General features: G+C 40.2%; 1 pseudogene; it reads left to right on the forward strand.

Moving 5' to 3' along the window:
* The first annotated feature begins 5,948 nt into the window (after positions 1-5,948).
* The window catches only part of LOC137274140 (uncharacterized), a 41,102-nt pseudogene continuing 26,071 nt past the window's right edge, over positions 5,949-20,979 (forward strand).

The raw sequence follows: 20,979 nt of genomic DNA on the forward strand, positions 1-20,979 counted from the left end.
TTGGATAAGGTAACACAGCGATATTTGGCAAATTAAAATCTCGCCAATCGTTGGTAAAATACTGAAAGTTAGGTTTTTATCGCCCTAACTTTTGTCTTTGAATGGATCGTCTAGCTTATAAGTATAACGCATAATTATCATAATTATCACCATAATTATCAACATTATGAGTAGGTATTAGACTTATATTTCATGTTCAGCAAACCATCGAACATAACACCGCTAGTACATGCATGGTCTTACAAAAAGATAATGTGTGTGTGTTATATAAAGACATTCACATAGCAAGTAACTAGAACCAATCGGCTGCTACGTAAATCACCCCAAACCGTTTCACGTGACAATACCTCATAAATACAAATTGATTGCTCAGGGGTGATCAGTGTGTCGTGTGGTGGGGTGGGGTGGAATGGGATGGGATGGTGAGGAGTGATACAGCATTTGTTGATGAGAATAACCTCCCATCTATTCTGCTTGTATATTAGGTATTATATATTTCCCACTTGCGTGAAAATAACGAGATACCGGCGGAAGTGTGCGTTAAACACATGGAACCTAAAATAATAGCTGTCAAGCGAAAAGGTGGACATTCGCCTCTGGCTACACCTGCCCGCATCTGAACATTAACCTCATTGATTACTAACGATTTAGCATTTTAGGCACATGATTATATCCTTCATGCTGATGCGTTTTAACAAACCTACCGTACAAATTTTGTCAACAAGAAAAAAGTGAAAAGGTTTGTAATGTAAAAAAGTAATGCAACCTGTGTTGGGGGAGTCACATGCAGTATCGTGTGATCTCTGTGACACTATCGTGGTAACACTGGCTTGTATTCCACACTGACGTGTGGCAGAAGGCAAAACTAGTCTCTGGTTCAGTGGATCTGAGAATCTCGAGAGTAATAGTTCATAACATGACTGTATTCACGTTGGCTAAACAAACACATCCGGCTTGAAAACACTTTTGTGGACATTTGGATACATAATGGTGAAACTGTGCCTGTAATTTGTGCGAAATACAGGCGCCATGGATGTATGTGTATTTAAACAGTAAATATGGTGATTTTTTCCCCTTATCTTTGAAGAGGATTGCACTGAGGATTTGTCCCCAAGTAGGGACACTTGATTGCATCAAGAGAAGACAGCCAGCCTTGATAAAGCTGTGTTAAAAGTACTGAAGTCCTAGAAATCCTCAGGAGTGTCAAGCTGCCAAACACGGTCACCCATCCAAAGACTGTCTGAGCTCGATGGTTCTTAACTTCAACTGCTTCGTGATCATATTTTATGTAATATTGCATTTTGAATATTATGAACAACACTCGAACTGGGCCAGAATACCAGCCTATTGTCCCTACATCACACTATTGTGGGACAAAATTCTTAAATAGAACTATTGGAAGATCAAAGACAACAAATGCCAAGTGCGTTTTTAATGGGTTTCAGTATATGTTTAGATGTCAAAGAAAGTAGACAACAGTAGAAGCAGACCTGTAAATATATATATGGATATCAGTAGAATATGATGTATGACCGAGAGCTGTAGCAACTCACCTCGGCCTTGGAGTGACATGAAGTGGTAATTGTCAAGATGCCTGCGTCACAGAACAGATCATGCATGAGATACTACTGGTATTGCAACCAGATTAAGAGCGAGAGAAGAAGCGTGTGTAAATAATCAGAGGAATGTCGTAAGAGATACGCGATGTATTAGGAAATGCATCCTTCTACATCCATAATATGCAATGATTCTGTAATTGGTCTATCAGTTCTTAACAGTCGAAAACATGTCTGCTAGCTAACGAGTGCAGGGAAATCGTAGAACATTGAGGACTAATCCCGAAGGACATGAATGAAAAACTGCTGTGCCGGGAGATAGACGACATGTGTGCGTGTGCGTGTGCGTGTGCGTGTGCGTGTGCGTGTGCGTGTTCTGTTGTTTAGGCGACAAGGTATAGAGTAAAGAATTTATCTCACAGAAAATAAGTCTAACTATTGAAGAGAGTACACGTAAGTATGTGTACAGTTCGACAAAATCCTCCTCACCAACTTCACTTGAAGTCCACAGACGTCGCTAAACTTTCTAGCATAACTTTAGGTACATCACGTCCAAGTAACATACTTGGAATCTGAAGACATTTCAACTAAAGCTTAAGAAAGTCATGTCCCTCTAGACACTCAAACTGAATATACTGCCAAAAGTAAACGCATGCAGCTGTGTCTTTTCATGAATTTAATCTGGACGTTTTAAAGGAGTTAATACGTATAATAATGGCTCAGTTGCAGCCAAATCTCACAGTCTGAGAATTCAAATTTCTGTTATCATAAACAGCCTATATCAGGTTCAATAAAGGAAAGCGTCCTTTCTCAGCTGAGTGTTGTTTTCAATATACGTTGTGGCCACCATGTACCCCCAAACCTGCTGTGCAGCGTATCGGCATGGACTGAATATTATATTAGACATTTGTGTAGATATCCAGTTCGCTAGTTCAACTGTTTAAGGGCGCTTTGTGTTTCCTCCGGTAGAATATGTCTTTGAATTTGACCTATTGAATAGAGGCATGTCATGTGTGAGACCTGGCATTATCTGCATGGCATCAGCAGCTCAATGATCAGAAAAATGGGAATCGTTAAGATTTCGTTCCTTCGCTGACTAGCAGATCTGGGCGACATAGCCCTGAGCAAAACGTTCGACACCCAAAGACACGTACTTCTCCGTTACTGCACAGGAGCAGATTCGTCAAGTAACCATAGGAGTCGCCAGTTTTGTAGATTTTAGGATCGAACGTTGCTGCAGTACAGGTCCAAAATAGGCTCGAAGTCCAGCTTCTCGTAAACAATGTGCCTGGTTTGATGGGAGTATCGGCGCAAACCATTCGGAGTTCTACCATGGCTTCAGGAAATATTGGATTGTGATTGCTTAATTAAAGTCATTCAGAGGTATATAATTACGTTATATACGATTCTGATTTTCAGTGCGCAATTATACCTGGTTTTGGTAATGAACTTTTTTTGTTTACCCACAGACATGGCCGACGTAGAAATAAAAGCAATACAAAAAAAAAGATAAAAATAACCCAAAACACCCCAAAAACATACATCGATGGATTACGGCGATTTTACAGTAGGAAATGTTTTATATATAATGGAAGATGGTCTTAGCGATCATGAGCTGAACTCACAGAAGCAGGGATATGGTCTATCGCCTCATGGTATTCCCCGTTGTGCTCCAACAGAGGATGACTACATAACACTCCTATCAGTAACTAGGAATGGTCTACAGGCTCCCATAGATATCTGCTACATATACAGCTGTAAGTGCAGATTCAATCTTAGTGCCAAGAACTCTACTGTTGTCGTTTCAACGAAGGCACCAGTCATACGAACGCTCAGAACGCTCATAATCTCTTGGTGCTGAGGATGTCGAAGAAGAGAGTAGCTACACGTATTTAGGATTCAAGGTCAACAAGACATCCGACACCTCACAGCATATCAACGATATCTGCAGAAAGCGTAACACAACTTACTAAGCACATTGGAGCCTTTGGTGGTGAAATGCATGCTTTCACCTCTGCTATTTTGTGTATAAATGTGTACATGTAGTTCCCAAGCGAGCCATCTGCGGATCTGAGACTCTGTAAACCATTCCCAGCAACACACTCTTGCTAGAATGAGCACGCAGATATTGCCTGAAGCTGATTCAAGGTTTGCCAATGCGTTCAAGGACTGATGTTGTGTTGTCCATGATCACTGCTGTGAATATGATTGTAACACCAGTTAAACCAGGTGACTGCATGCACATTTCATCAGACTATAAATTCTTAACTTGTCACCTGTTGCATGCATGCTCACTCACCCATGCACGTTTGTTGTGGGAGAATATGAATTAAGAGGCAGGTTAACTCAACAGAGAAATTGATGATCTTGCACAAACCTAAATACAAATCCTGGAACAAATTTGAAACTGACAAGGTGAAATACGGGTTGTGAAATCGAACCCACAAACGACAACTATCCAAGATTATTCTCACATGAAACTGGCTTTTCGGTTTTGCAATTTCAGCGATATGACAGGCCCTGTTTCTGCCTTCTTTCACATTACACATTTTTTGTCTGCTTATTTTGGTTTATTGGGTGTTATTTTTGTGGTCTTGACATCAATTATTACAGGTGCAAATTCACCGAAGTGTATGATATGCACCTCTGTAAAACAATAGGTGAAAATACTGAGTCAATACATTTAACATGAATGGCATGGAGCGAAAGGATTTAATAAAAAAACAACAACTTTTAAACCGTTTCATCAATATTAATTAAAAATAACACACCAGCACACACTTTTCATTTCAGTGTAAATGTACTGACGGTTACAACTTATTGGCAACATCACTACACAACGGACTGTGGTTGGTGGAGTCGGTGCAGGAGATCCAGGTAAAATCGTCATTGCTGAAACGGAATGGTTATGATTCATAATGGGGGTCCTTTCCAACATGACGCTATCTATTTCTCGTTTTGACTCTTAAACCAATATCTCTTATGGCATCCAAGAACTGACATTGAGACGTTATCATATTGTCATGTAGGTGCCCTTATTCTAGTAATTCTCTGCCTTCCAGAGAGTACACGGTCCAAACTGCTCATTGTAAGAATGCCTTGAATATTGGATCTGAAACAATGATCATATATTTCTTTGCACAGCGAATTGCACAGTCAAAAATTGTTAGGGTCCATATGAGCCGTCATCGATTTGAGAAGTTAAATAGAAACCAAAAATAGAAGTGCAAAGAAAACACATTTGATTCCCATTATTTCATTCATTAACAACATGTGAAATAGTTTTCAAAGCAAAGATGAAAGACTTGTGTCGTCTTCCAGAAAAGCAGGCACCTTGGCATTTACTAATTGTGAAACCAATGGCCTTAACAAAAGACAAGGCCTTTGTAAAAGAGAATAACTGTTTCTGTGCATATGTATACTGATTAACTTGAGATGCTTGCACACCACTAATTGTAAAGGGCTATAATTCGACAGGGCGAAAGATGCCTTGTGACACATTGTTGTACATTTAATAATATCATTTTGACATCTCAAATGGGGAGGCAACGTGCCATATTTTGACCTGGAAAACTGTAAGACATGTATCGCTTTGTCGCCCTTTGGATGAATACAAAAACATAACTGAAAGCATCACAATGCGCCATAGTGACAATGCAGCACATTGTCGAACTGTTTCTGTCAGTTTTGACACTTTTTGCATGGTTTTTTTCCAAGGGAGACAATGCTATAATGTTCCATCTAAGACTCCAAATCCGTTATAATGTGACTACTGGCTTCTATGACAGACCGAGCAGTACATATAATTGGGGTTCTGCACCACGTAGGTGCACCAACATTAAAGCCATGAGGAAAAAAACCCTTTTTTGACTATTGTTCTGTATGTCAAGACACTTCTTGTCTTCCATCCTCCTTCCACCCACCTGCAAATCACTTGTATAGGGACACTTTTCGTCTTCCTGAACTAGATTTGTACAAAAATCTCCTTTTTGTGGCATTGAGAGTCCTTGTGGCTCTTTGGACGGTGCACTTTTACAGGTGCTCTTAGAAGAGATGCACCTACACCAAGACTACTTGTATGTGTTGGACTACTTTTTGCCTTCTGCATGTAGCCGTATACTGTATGTTGCCGTATGTTGATGCAAAGTGTCTCGATACGCAGGAGAATAGTAAAAAATGACCCCCACAGGTGTTTTTCCCATTGCTTTAACATTTGTATTCGGTTCAGAACCCGTGTATGTATACTGCTAACTGAAATTCTCTGACAGATTTGTCGTGACCAAACCATATTTGAGGAAGGAACAACTTCAGAACCTTTTTCGCAGTTGCACAGGCATGTGACAAAAATAGCATGCAAATGTATCTAAAGAGAACACGTTTTTATTCAACCAGGACGATGTCACACACTACATACAGATGCGAATCTGGGTACAGATCAACAGATAAAATAGGCTGCCCTCATCGTAAGTGAATTGTGCTACTTTTATTGAAGAACTACAATTGTTAGCATTATGATCCAATGATCTTTATACCTGATATATGATGATAGCTCTGGTGCTCCACTCATTTAGTCCCTTGACTGGCCATACTACATTCATGTACAGGCACCCATACATTCCTAAATAACGCAACACGAAGTGATACTCCCTTAGTTTTTTACACTCAGTCTAACTTTAAATACACTTCATCAACAGACAGAATAGGCTCGTACCACCTAGGGCAACTGAGTGGCGTGGACTGTTTTCTGTCACTTCAAAGTGCGCACCACTTGCTCAGTACCAAACCTGTCCCTTTAATGGTTCGAGCCTGGCCTGATCTTGATCACATGTTTCAACTCGTCGTTTTGATTCATTAATCCTATATCTCATGACAGCCCAGGCTATTATCACTGGGAAAGTATCGGTAAGCAATGTTCGGTAACTCTTCCTTTGTGTTGATTTGTTATTGTGTTCTGTCTCACTTCCACCATTCCATTCCAAAAAGTGTTGAACCGTTAATACTCAAGAGCCAAACTCCAAATCTATATACGGAATCTGTTGTAATTCTCCTACTGATTTAGGGGTGCATTTTGACCATATAACAATACTTCTGGATTCCTATGATTTTACATAACTTTACAACCACATATACTGTAACATCGAAAATTATTATACATTACAGCTGTATGTGACAATGAAATCAACCCCACTGCTTGCAACATCAACTTCGGCACATCACACATCGTCTACAGTAACGGCAACACGCAGTATAAGAGTGGGGGCAGTTGTACCTCACCCAGGATCTGTGCCAACTGTAATGAAGGCTTTTACCCCAGCAGAGAACGATGCAGAAGTACGTGCACATATGTTGAGTGTGCCGCCATTTAGCTTGCAGAGTTACCTCCTTGAGTGCGTTAAATCCTTAACATATAGTTTCAAATCCTGTTTCGGGCATTTGGGCTCTTGTTCTATCAGCCCTATCTAGTGTTTTTACCAAATTGATAAACATCAGAGAAGATTTGGAACTTTCCTTCCAGTCAGCTGGCATGCATTTAACTGCTGCGTTGAGCCCCTTCACTGTTCACGAACGTTTCTGCCATATATCTTTGCTACACGCAAAATTCATGATAAGGTCATATGTTTCCTTTGCTAGTGTGCAGCGCCATCAGTAACTGTGACCTGGAGACATGCACCAGCAGCAGCAACCAGGTGTGCAGTCGCTGTGAGGGGGTCGTGCTTCCCAAGGCAGGATACAGGGCTTATGTGGTTTCCTCTGATAGAAAATCATGTACACGTGAGTTGCAATCGATGAATAACGACTCATCATTATGTCCACCAGTTACAAATATCCATGAGTGTAGGTTCCTACTAAACTACCGGGCAAAAGTAACTGATCACTTAAATTAACAGATTTTACAATGTATGTGCTATTAATTCATTTGTATTTTATTGTTAATCAGCATATGTCAAATTTGGGATTTCACTTTCTTAGTAAAGTAGAAATTCTAGTACATTTTTGGTTTAGTCCCATCCCAACCTAATCGTCAGCACACAACGACAGCCGCCTAGCCCGCTCAGCCACCACGACGTCCACAAAAATGAAAGTCGGACAACTGGTAGTTTAGACTGCGTACTTTGTGTACCCCTCTGATAAGTGTAAATTGGCACGGCTCCCACGGCATCGTGTAGTCATACTTATTATCAATCGTTCTCGTCACAATATGGTTGCAATATTGCCAGTGTGACGTTAAATACTCACTCACTCACTCACTCACTCACTCATATTCAGTGGGGGAGTAGCAAGGTATAGGTCCATGATAAAGGGAATTACGTGCTGGCATGAAAAAATCCCAAAACAGCATAAACGGACTTTGCAGAAAAGTGCATAATTGTTGCATAAATACAGGTGTAGAACAGTGCAACCAAGCAGCATGAAAAGAACACCACACGCCCAACGTTGACCGAACCTTTGGTATAGCAGAAATGAGGGCTTCACGTCACATTGTGTCAGGCAATGTGTCAGACCAGATCGTCCGAGAACGGGTACACCAAGGTTCATCACGCCAGTTGAAGACGCCCACATCTGGACAATTCGTCACAGCGACGTCTGTGGCGGTGACGGCCGTGGAACACCCCATCAGCAGACGAACCATACAACGACGACTCCATATGGTTGGCAATCAGAACTCACCATTGTTGTCATGGAATTAGAGATCAGGATTAGAGATGCTAACACAGTGTTTTTCCCTGTAGTAAAGAATCTTGGTCTCAACATGGAGCAACGCATCACTAATGTATGTCGTTCCTGTGGCTTCCGCCCTCCCACATGCAAGATCTTATAACACTCTACCCTCCAGCAAGGCGTCTCAAATCTCAAGACAAAGGTCTTCTCAGTCGCAAACTTTTGATGGCAGATCTTTCAGTGTACACGCAAATTCCCTCTGGAAATCACTGACTCTCCATGTCACTTGATCTCCTTCCATCTCCATCTTTAAATCAAGACTCTTGTTCAACCACAATTAAATCTTATATCACTTCTTCCTGTGTACAGTGTACATATTTACTGTTGCAAAAGAGACTGCCCTTCAGGTGTGGAATAACTACTGCGCTCTACAAATGCCCATATTATTAATACACTGAGTCTGTGTGATCTACTCGATACACTGACAGTGCCACAATCAGTTCAATTAGGCTACACCGCCGTTGCAAAACATGGATATACAGAATGTCAAGTCACAAGAATAAAAATTCTCAGTTCAGTATTGTATGTGGCCGCCCCGCGCATTCACCACTGCCAAACACCGTCTCCTCATCGGCTTCCTGATGTTTGTGAACAAGTGGTTGGGGGATTCAACGCCATTGCTCTTGCAATGCAGCGCCAAGTTCCTGCAAATTCTGAGGTTGGTTCCTAAGATCACAAAGCTTTCTCCCAAGTGTATTCCAAACGTACTCCATTGGAGTAAGTTTAGGGGACCTCGATGGCCAGTCCATGACGTTGATTCCAGCGTAAACATCGCTGCATGCGGTAGAGCATTATCATGCTGGAACTGTACCATGAGCCGCCATGAAAAGAACGAGTTTAGGGGGTGAACACCTGGTCCCGGTAAGCAGCAGCTGTGAGGTTTTCACGGATGACCAGAAGTCGGGAACGGTCGTTCCCAGAGAAAACAACCCACATCATGCAACTTTTGCCACTAAATCTGTCGACTTCCTGTATACAACACTAGGCATACCAAACCGTTCACGACGTCTCCAGACTCTGTGCCTGCCGTCCACGAATCTGCGGGTAAACCTGGATTCATCGCTAAAGACGACTCGATTCCAGTCTCTCTGAGTCCATCGGAGGTGACGTCAACATTAGCCCACGATATAAACGTCGAAAATAAAGACTGGCAGTCCGCAACGGATTTCGAATGGCCTGTGAGGACAGTCGACTTCTAAACATCTCAGTCCTGGTTTGCGTAGCCTTCAGAAATCGTAGGTGACGGAAGACGATTTGACGCTCTTGACGTCACACGTGGACGACCCGACTTTGGACGATCAGAAGTGGTGCCAGTTTGTTGGAGACGACCTCGCAAGTCATGCACAGTACGACGGTTGCATCCCATTGCTCATGCGACGTGAATTACTGATCTTTCCCGCTTGCAACATGCAAACGCCACGTTCACTTTGCACATTTGACAATCGTGGCATTTAAAGTACCGTTAGAACTGTGGTTTAAAAGTGTTTTTTTCAATTCTTGAAGTCAATGCAAACACGTGCAAATGAGGAAAACTTCGACTGCACGTGCAAAATCTGATTTGGCACTAGCGTCGTTTGCACAACGGATGGATGGGTTTGAGTGGGTTTCGCTAACGTTTTTTTTCTAGAGTCGAAAGATACGGATCCCATTTCGGGTACACAGATGTATCATCTGAGAAACATATTCATTATTTTCAAAGATTACTCTTTGTGAATTTCTTTTTTGACTCAGTATATATTATTGACATTAAATTGTGAGCTGGTGATAGACTTTATCATTACAAAAATAAGACAAGATCAGTCATTAATTTACTAAAAGGGGTTTTATCTGTCTGTATCTCATACTTCAGTCTGCCAAATGAAACAAAATCATTTTCACTCAGTTTACGTCAAGGCATTGGTTTTTCGTATTTTGTGTCTTCTGACAAGAAATTATGTTAAAGATAGAATATGTCACGTGACATACATAACAAAACAGATTCACACACTTAACTGACCATGTTGTAAAGCTAGATTCCCCACTTGTGTCTACAGAGGCGTGTTCGTGGCGGAGTGACAGCACCCGGTGTTATCCCGGGACCTGCAGGAACGAGTACGCCAGTAACTGTGCCTGCTCCAATGGCTTCACAGGAAGACATTGTCAGACAAGTGAGTTGACACTTCGTGGGAATACAGACAGCAAACAATAAAAGCTTCCTTTTTCGTATGGAAGGTGTGCATTTCGGACGAGTTGTACGAGTATCCTTTAGCGGAATGGATACGGTATGAATATAAATTTTTGACCTGGCTGTCGTTCGTATACATATCCGTTGGAGAAATGAATTGAAACGTTTGACATGGGAATGTGTAACCGTCACTCTTTTGCCCCATCGCTTATGTTATGTTGTTCGCATATCTGTATATTGCAAGTATGTTACAGTAACAGTGAAACCCACGATACACTCCAACCTCTTAAGACTGACCGCCAGCAACGGCGGTACGACAGACGCACCTCCCGACATCAACAGTGGTCCATCTCAGTCCAACAGCTGGTCAAACATCAATTCTCCATCCAGAATGTACTACAAGTTTACGGCAAAATACAAAATGGTATCTCCATCCAAACATGACTTCATTGAAGACTTCCGTGTGGGAATTGTCAGTGGTTCTGCTACATTCAAACTCAAGAGAGGTATGTTGAATATCAGAAGGAACAATATGCACAATATGGCGTTTATCTGCATACTATCGAATGAATACATAATGATTTAGGTATAATGGTGTAACGTTTACCTGGTTGTTCAACGGTATATATTAACCATTAGTTAATTCAAATTCAAATACCCTTTCCACATTCAATATAAATCTTCAGTTTCCACTGAGCATGCGTTTTCAAATCACCATCAAATGCTGATAATATCCAGAATCATCAAACAGATAAACTCATACTACTTGCTTTACTGCTGCTGTGGTCACCTCCCTCAAAAGTATTGTTCACTCACCTGACTGTATTATTGTACCAAGGTGCAAGTGTTGTCGCCACTGAGGTCTTCAACTGTGGAGGTGCCAGTCGAAGCAGCCCGGACACAGACCTGTACACCTGTGAAGGAAACCCATCAGTACTACCTCCACCCTTCCAACACAAAGATGTGTGAGCAACAATTCTGTAAATGACGGGACGCAGTTTAAACTATGTCAAAATGAAAGGACGGTTGAGTATTGTTACCCTGATATTTGAGTACAACTATGTCATCACGATATTTTTGTCGTTTCCATAACAATCAAAGCCTATTTTCTGAGTGTAAATATTGCTACTAAATTACATTCTGATATACATAGCAACATTACAGACACGGTTGTTCATTTTAAATATTTCCTTTCATCTTTGAGCTTGAAATCTGAATATCCTAGGATTCTATAAATATTTTTCGTAATTATTTTCAGAATTGAATTTAGTTTTTCAACAAGTAATGGTGGGTATGTGAAGGTCAGGAACAGGGAGAGCAACGCACTAGCGACCTACTACTACAACGGTGCCACTCAGACCCACACCTTTACTGTGACCATAGACCTGGTGGATCCCTATCACTGTACTGGTAATGCTGCCTGTATTGGCAGCATGCTGACTGCTCCCGATGTTATCAAGACTGTAAGTATAAAACCATAGTTATATTTTACACCTGATGGTATTGGCTTACAGGGGGAATGATTCCATGTCTTGTTTCAGGCCACAGTGAACCTTCGCTGGAGTGGCTGGTCAGATGATGATGCAGGAATCGATCACTTTGTGAGGGACGTGTATGAACTCCACGCGGTTGGGGATGTACTCAGAGATAAGCATCGTGTTGACACTACAACGTTGACCAGCTCAACGGTGAGGACTAGTAGTTCCAATATTTGTAAAAATTCAAACCATGGTTGATCATTTGCAGTCTCGCGAATATAATAAGCCTTGTGGGAATGCATGAACACGTGTTTACTTGCACCATACACTTGCACTGACATGAGAATGACACTTACAAAGATATTAATTCACTTGAACTTACAAAGATAGTAATTCCCTTGAAGTCGAACTGTCGCGGTGTGTGGTCACGTGTTCAGTGGTTGGTTGAGAGAGCAGTCATGGGATCTAAATTTCAAGCTGTATTTCTCTTCAACCCACCAAATCGTTCTTCGTATGTGAACGGTTTCGACCCGATCAAGGTCACTTTTGCAGGAACTGCTTTCCGAGCAGGATACTCTCTCACCACCTTCGCGTAAGCAAAATAAACCTTAATTGCATTCACACTCCTTTTAGTTTTAATATATTACTTACGGCACAAGAGGCGCGCCACCTCCTCGTGATGGGTGATGGCTAACGCTAAGTGCTCGCCAACCCCCCGTGTGGATCCGGGGGCATATTTGGTCCACCAACCCGTTTGTCGTTGGTTGCGGTCCTGTGCCGGTGGAGGAAGGGACCCTATTGGTTGAGTACTTGGAACCGTGTTGTTATTACTCAACACACCACTTTGGCCCTGACTTCACCTAGACGGGTGGTTGAATGGGCCCGGTTCAACCAATCGGCTGGTCATGCCAAGCCCTCTGGATGGACTGTGTATGTGATATTGCACAAATTTGTTTTGGAATTGTTTGAAATTCGGTCTTGGCACTACTGTTGATCTGTAACGTTTTGGATTGTGAAGTACGATCATATGAACTTTGCCTAGAGTCTTATGCCAGATCAGCTCCTGAAGCATTTACCAGAATCATGTCTAGAAACTCTGTTACATATTTTTGATGATATTTGAACATCTGGAACATTTCCTACTTCATGGCGTAATGGTATAATTGTCCCTATCCCTAAACCTGGACGTGATCATACTGATCGTTCAAACTATAGACCAATTTCACTTACTAGCTGTGTTTGCAAAACCATGGAACGCATGATCAATAATCGGCTCGTTTGGTACTTGGAAACCAATAATCTTCTAACTGATATACAATGTGGTTTCCGTAAAAACCGTAGTATCATCGATCATTTAGTGCGTCTTGAATCTTTTGTTAAAAATGACATAGTTCATAAACAACACTCAATGTCGATCTTTTTCGATCTAGAAACGGCATACGACACCACATGGAAACATGGTATTTTAGAAGATTTACATGATTTTGGATTACGGGGTCGTTTGCCTCAATTTATATCCAACTTTTTAAATGATAGGCAATTTCAAGTCCGCGTGGGTTCTACCCTGTCTGATCATTACAATCAGGACCAGGGTGTCCCACAAGGCAGTATATTGTCCGTTACACTGTTTAGTATAAAGATAAATAGTTTGTCAAATGTTTTAAATGATTCAATCGACGGATCATTATTTGTGGATGATTTTAACATTTCTTGCCGTGGCAAAAACATGCATACTATTGAACGGCAACTGCAGTTGTGTTTAAACAAAATAAATAAATGGTGTCTTGAAAACGGCTTTACATTTTCTGAATCCAAAACAAATTGTATCCATTTCTGTCGTAAATACAAACCACATGACGATCCTGAACTATATTTAAATGGCAACCCCATCAAAGTTGTCAAGGCCGCCAAGTTCTTGGGTCTTATTTTCAATTCACATTTAACCTTCCTGCCACATATTAACTCACTAAAAGCTAAATGCCTGAAGGCACTCGATTTGTTAAAGGTTGTTTCCAATTCAAAGTGGGGAGGGGATCAAACTACCCTCCTTCATCTATATAGATCACTCATTATATATACCCTTCTCTATCTATATCGATCACTTTTGCGTTCCAAACTTGATTATGGCTCCATTGTATATGGTGGAGCCTGCAAAAGCAACCATAAACTGTTAGATTCTATCCATCACCAAGGTCTAAGACTTTGTCTTGGTTCCTTTAGAACTTCTCCCGTTGACAGTCTCTACGTTGAGGCAGATGAACCTTCTCTTGAACAGCGCCGTATAAAACTATCCTTACAATATATTACAAAGTTATATTCTAACAAGTCTAACCCTGCTTTCAACTGTGTCTGTAGTCCCCACTACGAGGATTTATACACCAAGCAATCTTCTCTTGTTCCACCTCTTGGGCATAGCATTAAACCATTCCTGTTTGCTGCCGTCATTGAGCTGGAAAATATAGCTCCTTTGCGTTTGCTGTCTTCTCCTCCTTGGCAGTTGGTTAGGCCACAGGTTGACCTAACTCTAACACAGTTTAAAAAATCAGAAACTAATGAATTACAATATAAACAGGAATATCGTCAATTACATAGTAAATATATCAATTACAAATCCTTATTTACAGATGGGTCTAAGGACGGTGGCACAGTCTCTTGTGCCACTGTCATTAGATCCAGAACAATCTCTTCTAGATTACCCGATGACAGTTCATTTTTTACAGCTGAAGCAAAAGCCATACTAACAGCTCATAAATGTATTCAAAGACATCCAAAACATAAACAATATATTATTTATTCCGACTCGCTTTCTTGTATTCAGGCTATCAAAAACTTCTCTTGTAAACATCCACTTTTAACAGAAATTTTTGAACTTTGTAATGATCTCGCTACTGGCCAATTCGTCTTTTGTTGGGAACACAATGGCCGACCTTGCTGCTAAGGCCGCACTCAACAAATCTGTGACACCACTTCTTATTCCATACACTGATTACAAAGCCAGCATTAGAGCATCATCCGTGATCTGATGCAGAAGAAGTGGGACACCCAAGCAGGTATAAATAAATTACACGAAATAAAACCATATATCGGTCATCATGCGACGATGTCGTATTGGCCGTACGAGATACACTCATAACTACTTATTGAAAGGTGAGGATCCTCCATTTTGCATCCCTTGTGATGAAAGAATCACAGTCAAGCATGTCTTGCTTGACTGTGTTGAATATTCCATCACAAGGGATAATTATTTCGAATCACGTACTATGAACGGTCTTTTTAGCAACATAAGTTCTCATTTAATTTTTGCATTTTTAAAAGAATTAGATTTGTTGGCTGATTTGTAAATATATCACTATTTTATGATTGGAGGTTTGAATTAGTAACTTAGATTGTTAGTGGCTGTATCCTCGAGGGGGGTTAAAGTACTGTAAAATTATTGTCCTCCTGAGAGGGTACGTAAGTCACAGGACATTCCAAGTAAATTTAAACGTTCCACTTTTTTAAGCGTAGAATTTGTGTAGTTTTAATTTATAGCTACATGTGTCTCAGTTGCTAACGACTGAGGGGATGATGTAAATCCAGCTAGGGGCCATTCAGGAAGCAAATGCACGGTAAGTCCCCATGGTCCTTAGTGTGGTGATCAACCTTCAGTTATTGGCAATATATAGCTTGCTTTTACCTTGTGTTGTACTGTATGGTTAAACTTTTTTTAGATCTAGTTGCTAGTTTTACATTAGAATCTGTGATAATCTAGTTGTTTTACTGTCCTTCGCTGACAGGTTTATACAAATTCCCATTACTTATTATGTATGAAATTAATTGTTCGTCACGGTATGGTCGAAATATTGCCGATGTGACGATAAATTTTGCCTCACTCACTTATGCCAGAAGGCGATGGCTCATGGGCCAATCTGGGGGATTAGTTATTTATAATTCTTCCCTTAGAGTATATCATCTGAGTATCTTTGGTGCTGCAACTAAACATGGCTTACGGAAACCCTCAAAAAAGAGCAAACGTCAACTTGATACTGATCCCGTTGAAACGGACCACAGACTGCCCAATTCAATTGATTACTGGCCACGTTTTCTTGCCGTTGAGACTATTGACAAGACACCTTTGAAGATAAATCCTTTTGCCCTAGCTAAAGGCATACAAGGCATCGCCGGTGATGTTAAGAACATTAGGCGATTACGTTCCGGTACTCTGCTGGTTGAGTGTGCAAAAAGGCAGCAAGCCACCGACCTTATGAATACTAAATCTTTCGTCGGCATCCCAGTTACGATGTCTGCTCACTAAACACTTAACACGAGCAAAGGAATTGTCAGGGACCTTGAACGATTGGTTGCTGACATGTCAGAACTTGACATCGTCTGGGAGATGAAGGATCAAGGTGTGCTTTACGTCAAACATTTTACAACCCCTAGAAATGATGCTACTGTAAACACAAATACATATTTGTTCTCTTTCTCTTCTCCAAATGTTCCAAAATCACTAAAAGCAGGATACTGTAACATCAATGTTGAAATGTTTTTTCCAAACCCTCTTCGATGCTTCAAATGTCAAAAGTTCGGCCATGGGGTTAATAACTGCACATTGTCTGTTGTGTGTGCTCACTGTGGCGAAAAGACACATACAACGGAAGACTGTGACAGTAACGTTAAGAAATGTACAAACTGCACTGGTGCCCATTCATCATTTTCTAAAGAATGTCCTGTCTGGAAGTATCACATGGAGATCAACAAACTAAAGTTCACCCGAAACATTAGTTTTGCAAATGCCAAAAATCTGGTCCAAAGTTCTGAACCTAAAGAAAGCTATGCTTCCATAACCAAAACACCGTGGGAAGCAAGTATAACAAAATCAACCGCAAGCTGTCAAATAGACTTGACATGGATTACATCAAAAGCTTATCTGATTTTTTCACCTACAATATCTACTCAAACGCCAGAATCTTTCGTCTCAAATCCAATCAGTAGCATCCTCTGATCAAAAGTCATCTTCTCAATCAACTTCAAAATCTTCAGAAACCGTTAAAACTAAACCTAAAAAGCCAGATCCTTTGAAAGAACTAAGTGGCAGAGCCCCGAAAGGGTCAGAAAATAGAATCAAACTGTACAGTAAATATGGTTCACTCGAGGACATGGATGTGTCAGAAAACATCCACCCCTGGGCACATAGCTTGTTGCCCTCCAAAAATGCCAGGGGTAGATCCCCAATCAATCCACGAAAAAGAGAATAGTACAATGGAACTGTAGAGGACTGAAGACTAATTATAATGAGGTACATCTGTTTGTCCAAGATCTGGCACCATCATCATTATGTCTACAGGAAACTCATCTAAAACAGACAGATACTTTTAATTTACGTCAGTACGATGCATATCGTTATGTCTCACCTTCGGGTGATAGGGCCACTGGTGGATCTTCAATCCTTGTTAAGCAGAATGTTATCCACAGCCATGTACCACTTACAACTAATCTCCAAGTTTTTGTAGTGAGACTTACACCTCATGTTGTCCTTACATTATGCTCACTATATATTCCGCCTTCTTCAACACTTCACCTGACTGATCTCCAAGCTCTCTATGATCAACTTCCGAAACCATGCATTATAATGGGTGATCTCAATGGTCACAATCCGCTCTGGAGCGATACAGATACTAACACTAAAGATAAAATACTGGAAGATTTTATCTCACATAATGACCTGTGCATTTTTAATGATTTTTAAGCACTTATCTGCATCCTGCAAATGGCGCCTACTCTTCTCTAGATTTGTCTCTTGCAGACTCTAATCTAATTAATGAATTGGATTGGTCAGTTCACAACGATCTCTGTGGAAGTGATCACTTTCCAACGATATTATCTGAATCTTCTACAACTGAGTCTTCATCTTATACAAGATGGAATTTTTCCGAGGCGGGGTGATCCTTATTTCCAACTCAATGCACATCTAAACTAAGGCCCGAATGTTTCATTGATATTGCTGATCCTATTCAGGTATTTTCTGACGTTTTAAATGTAATTGCTGATGAGTGCATACCAAGATCCTCTACAAGTCCACATGTACGAAAGCCATGGTTTACGACAGACTGTAAATATGCTAGAAAAGCAAGGAAAAAGTCAGAGAAATATTTCCGCCATCACCCAACTGTCCATAACTCAAACAGATTTAAAATGCTGAATGCAAAGGCGCGTCGTACCTTTAAACAAAGCAAGCTACAATCTTGTAGGAACTATATCTCCAAAATTTATTCACGCACGCCAATGTCCGAAGTATGGAACATGGTTCAAAGAATTAAAGGCAAAGGTTTAAAATCTGCTGTTCACCATCTCAAAGATGGTAATAATTTAATTACTGGCAAATCTCAAATTGCAAATAAAATTGGCGAAACACATGCCAAAATTTGTTCATCAGCAAATTATATCCCCGAGTTTCAGAAATATCAGAAACAACAGGAAAAGAAAAAACTTAATTGTGAATCAACTAATGGTGAAGATTATAATGAAGTGTTTTCATTACATGAGTTTCATACAGCTCTTGAGCAAGCTCAAGATACAGCAGTAGTTAAGGACAATATTCATTATCAGCTACTGAAACAATTGCCAGAATCATGTCTGATGACACTTTTAGATATATTCGACAAAACATGGACGTCTGGAAAATTTCCTCCTTCGTGGTGTAATGCAATTGCAGTCCCAATGCCAAAACCTAGCAGGGATCATACAGGTCCGTCGAATTATATGTAGACCGATATCTCTCACTAGCTGTGTCTGTAAAACCATGGAACATATGGTTAATAATAGATTAGTCCGGTATCTTGAAACCCATAATCATATTACAAATATTCATTGTGGTTTAGGAAAAATCGTAGTACCATTGATCATCTGGTACGTTTAGAATCCTTCGTTAAAAATGCCATAGTAAATAAACAACAGGCTGTATCAATTTTTTTCAATCTTGAGAAAGCTTATGATACGACCTGGAAACATGGTATTTTGAAGGATTTACATGATGAGAGGCCGTTTACCTCTTTTTATATCAGAGTTTTTAAAAGACAGGCAATTTCAATTCCGAGTGGGTTCAACCCTGTCTGATCATTACAATCGGGATCAGGGTGTCCCTCAAGGTAGTATTTTGTCCGTCACTTTATTTAGTATTAAGATCACCAGTTTACCCAAGGTTTGAAATGATTCAATTGATGGATCATTATTTGTAGATGATTTTAATATTTCTTGTCGTGGTAAAAGTATGCACTCTATTGAAAGACTTTAGTTGTGTTTAAACAAAATAAATAAATGGTGTCTTGAAAACGGTTTTAAATTGTTTAAGTCAAAACTAATTGCATACATATTTGTAGAAAATATAAGCCGCATAAGGACACTGAACTATCTTTAATGGCACTCCCATCAAAGTTGTAAAGGAGGCCAAGTTCTTGGGTTTAATTTCCGATTCTCATTTAACCGTCTTACCGCACATTAAATCCCTTAAAGCTAAATGCCTGAAGGCACTAGATTTGTTGAAAGTTGTTTCCAACTCAAAGGGGGGAGAGGATCAAACGACCCTCTTATATACCTATATCGATCACTGGTTCGTTGGAAACTCTATTATGGCATATATATATATATATATATATATATATATATATATATATATATATCAAATCAAAGTCTCAAGCCTTGATGGTGTGCAGAATCAAGAAGTTTAAGCTTGCTTTTGCAGGCTCCACCTATATATATATAAATAGGTATATATATAGGTGGAGCCTGCAAAAGCAAGCTTAAACTTCTTGATTCTGCACACCATCAAGGCTTGAGACTTTGATTTGATAATCTTTACGAACCATGTCTTACACAACGTCGTATAAAAGTGTCTTTACAATACATTACTAAATTATATATACCCTTCTCTATCTATATCGATCACTTTTGCGTTCTAAACTTGATTATGGCTCCATCGTATATGGTGGAGCCTGCAAAAGCAACCTTAACAACTTCTTGATTCTGTCCATCATCAAGGTGTAAGACTTTGTCTTGGGTTTTTTAGAACTTCACCTATTGGAAGTCTTTACGTTGAGGCCGATGAACCGTCTCTTGAGCAGCGCCGTATAAAATTAGCGTTACAGTACTGTACTAAATTATACTCTCATGAATGTAACTCTGCCTATAACTGTGTTTTCAATCCCCTTTATGAGGATTTATACAACAAGAAATCTGCTCTTGTTCCGCCTCTAGGGCAAAGAATTAAACCATTTCTTTCTTCAGCCGGCATTGAGCTGAAAAGTATATCGCCTTCCCGTCTTCTTCCTTTCTTCCTTCTCCTCCTTGGCAGTTGGCTAGGCCACAGGTTGACTTAACATTAACATCATTTAAAAAAATAAAAAACAAATGACTTACAATATAAGCAAGAATATCATCAATTAAAAAACAAATATAACAATTACAAATCCTTATCCACAGACGGTCCAAGGACGGTGGCGCAGTGGCTTGTGCCATGGTCATCGGATCCAGAACAATATCTTAGATTACCAGACAACAGCTCTCTTTTTACAGCTGAAGATAACGCCATATTAACGGCTCTTAAATATGTTCAAAGACACCCTACGCATAAACAGTATATAATCTATTCCGACTCTCTTTCTTGCCTTCAGGCTATTAAAAATATTTCTTGCAAACATCCACTTTTAATTGAAATTATTGAATTGTATAATAATCTTGCTGCTGGCCAGAGCGACATCGTCTTTTGTTGGTTACCCACCCACGTAGGCATTTCCGGTAACACAGTGGCCAATCTTGCTGCCAAGGCAGCACGCAACAAATGTGTGACAACACTTCTTATCCTATACTCTGATTACAAAGCTAGCATTAGAACTTACATCCGTGATCTGATGCAAAAGAAGTGGGACACCCAAGTAGGTATAAATAAATTACATGAAGTAAAACCGTATATTGGTTTCACGTACTTCAGCTGTCGGTCCAGATTTGAAGAGGTCATCATGCGACGATGTCGTATTAGTCATACAAGACATACTCATGAATATGTATTGAAAGGTGAGGATCCTCC

The sequence above is a fragment of the Haliotis asinina genome, chromosome 2 (genome assembly GCF_037392515.1).
Source record: "Haliotis asinina isolate JCU_RB_2024 chromosome 2, JCU_Hal_asi_v2, whole genome shotgun sequence".
Classification (NCBI taxonomy): Eukaryota; Metazoa; Mollusca; class Gastropoda; order Lepetellida; family Haliotidae; genus Haliotis; species Haliotis asinina.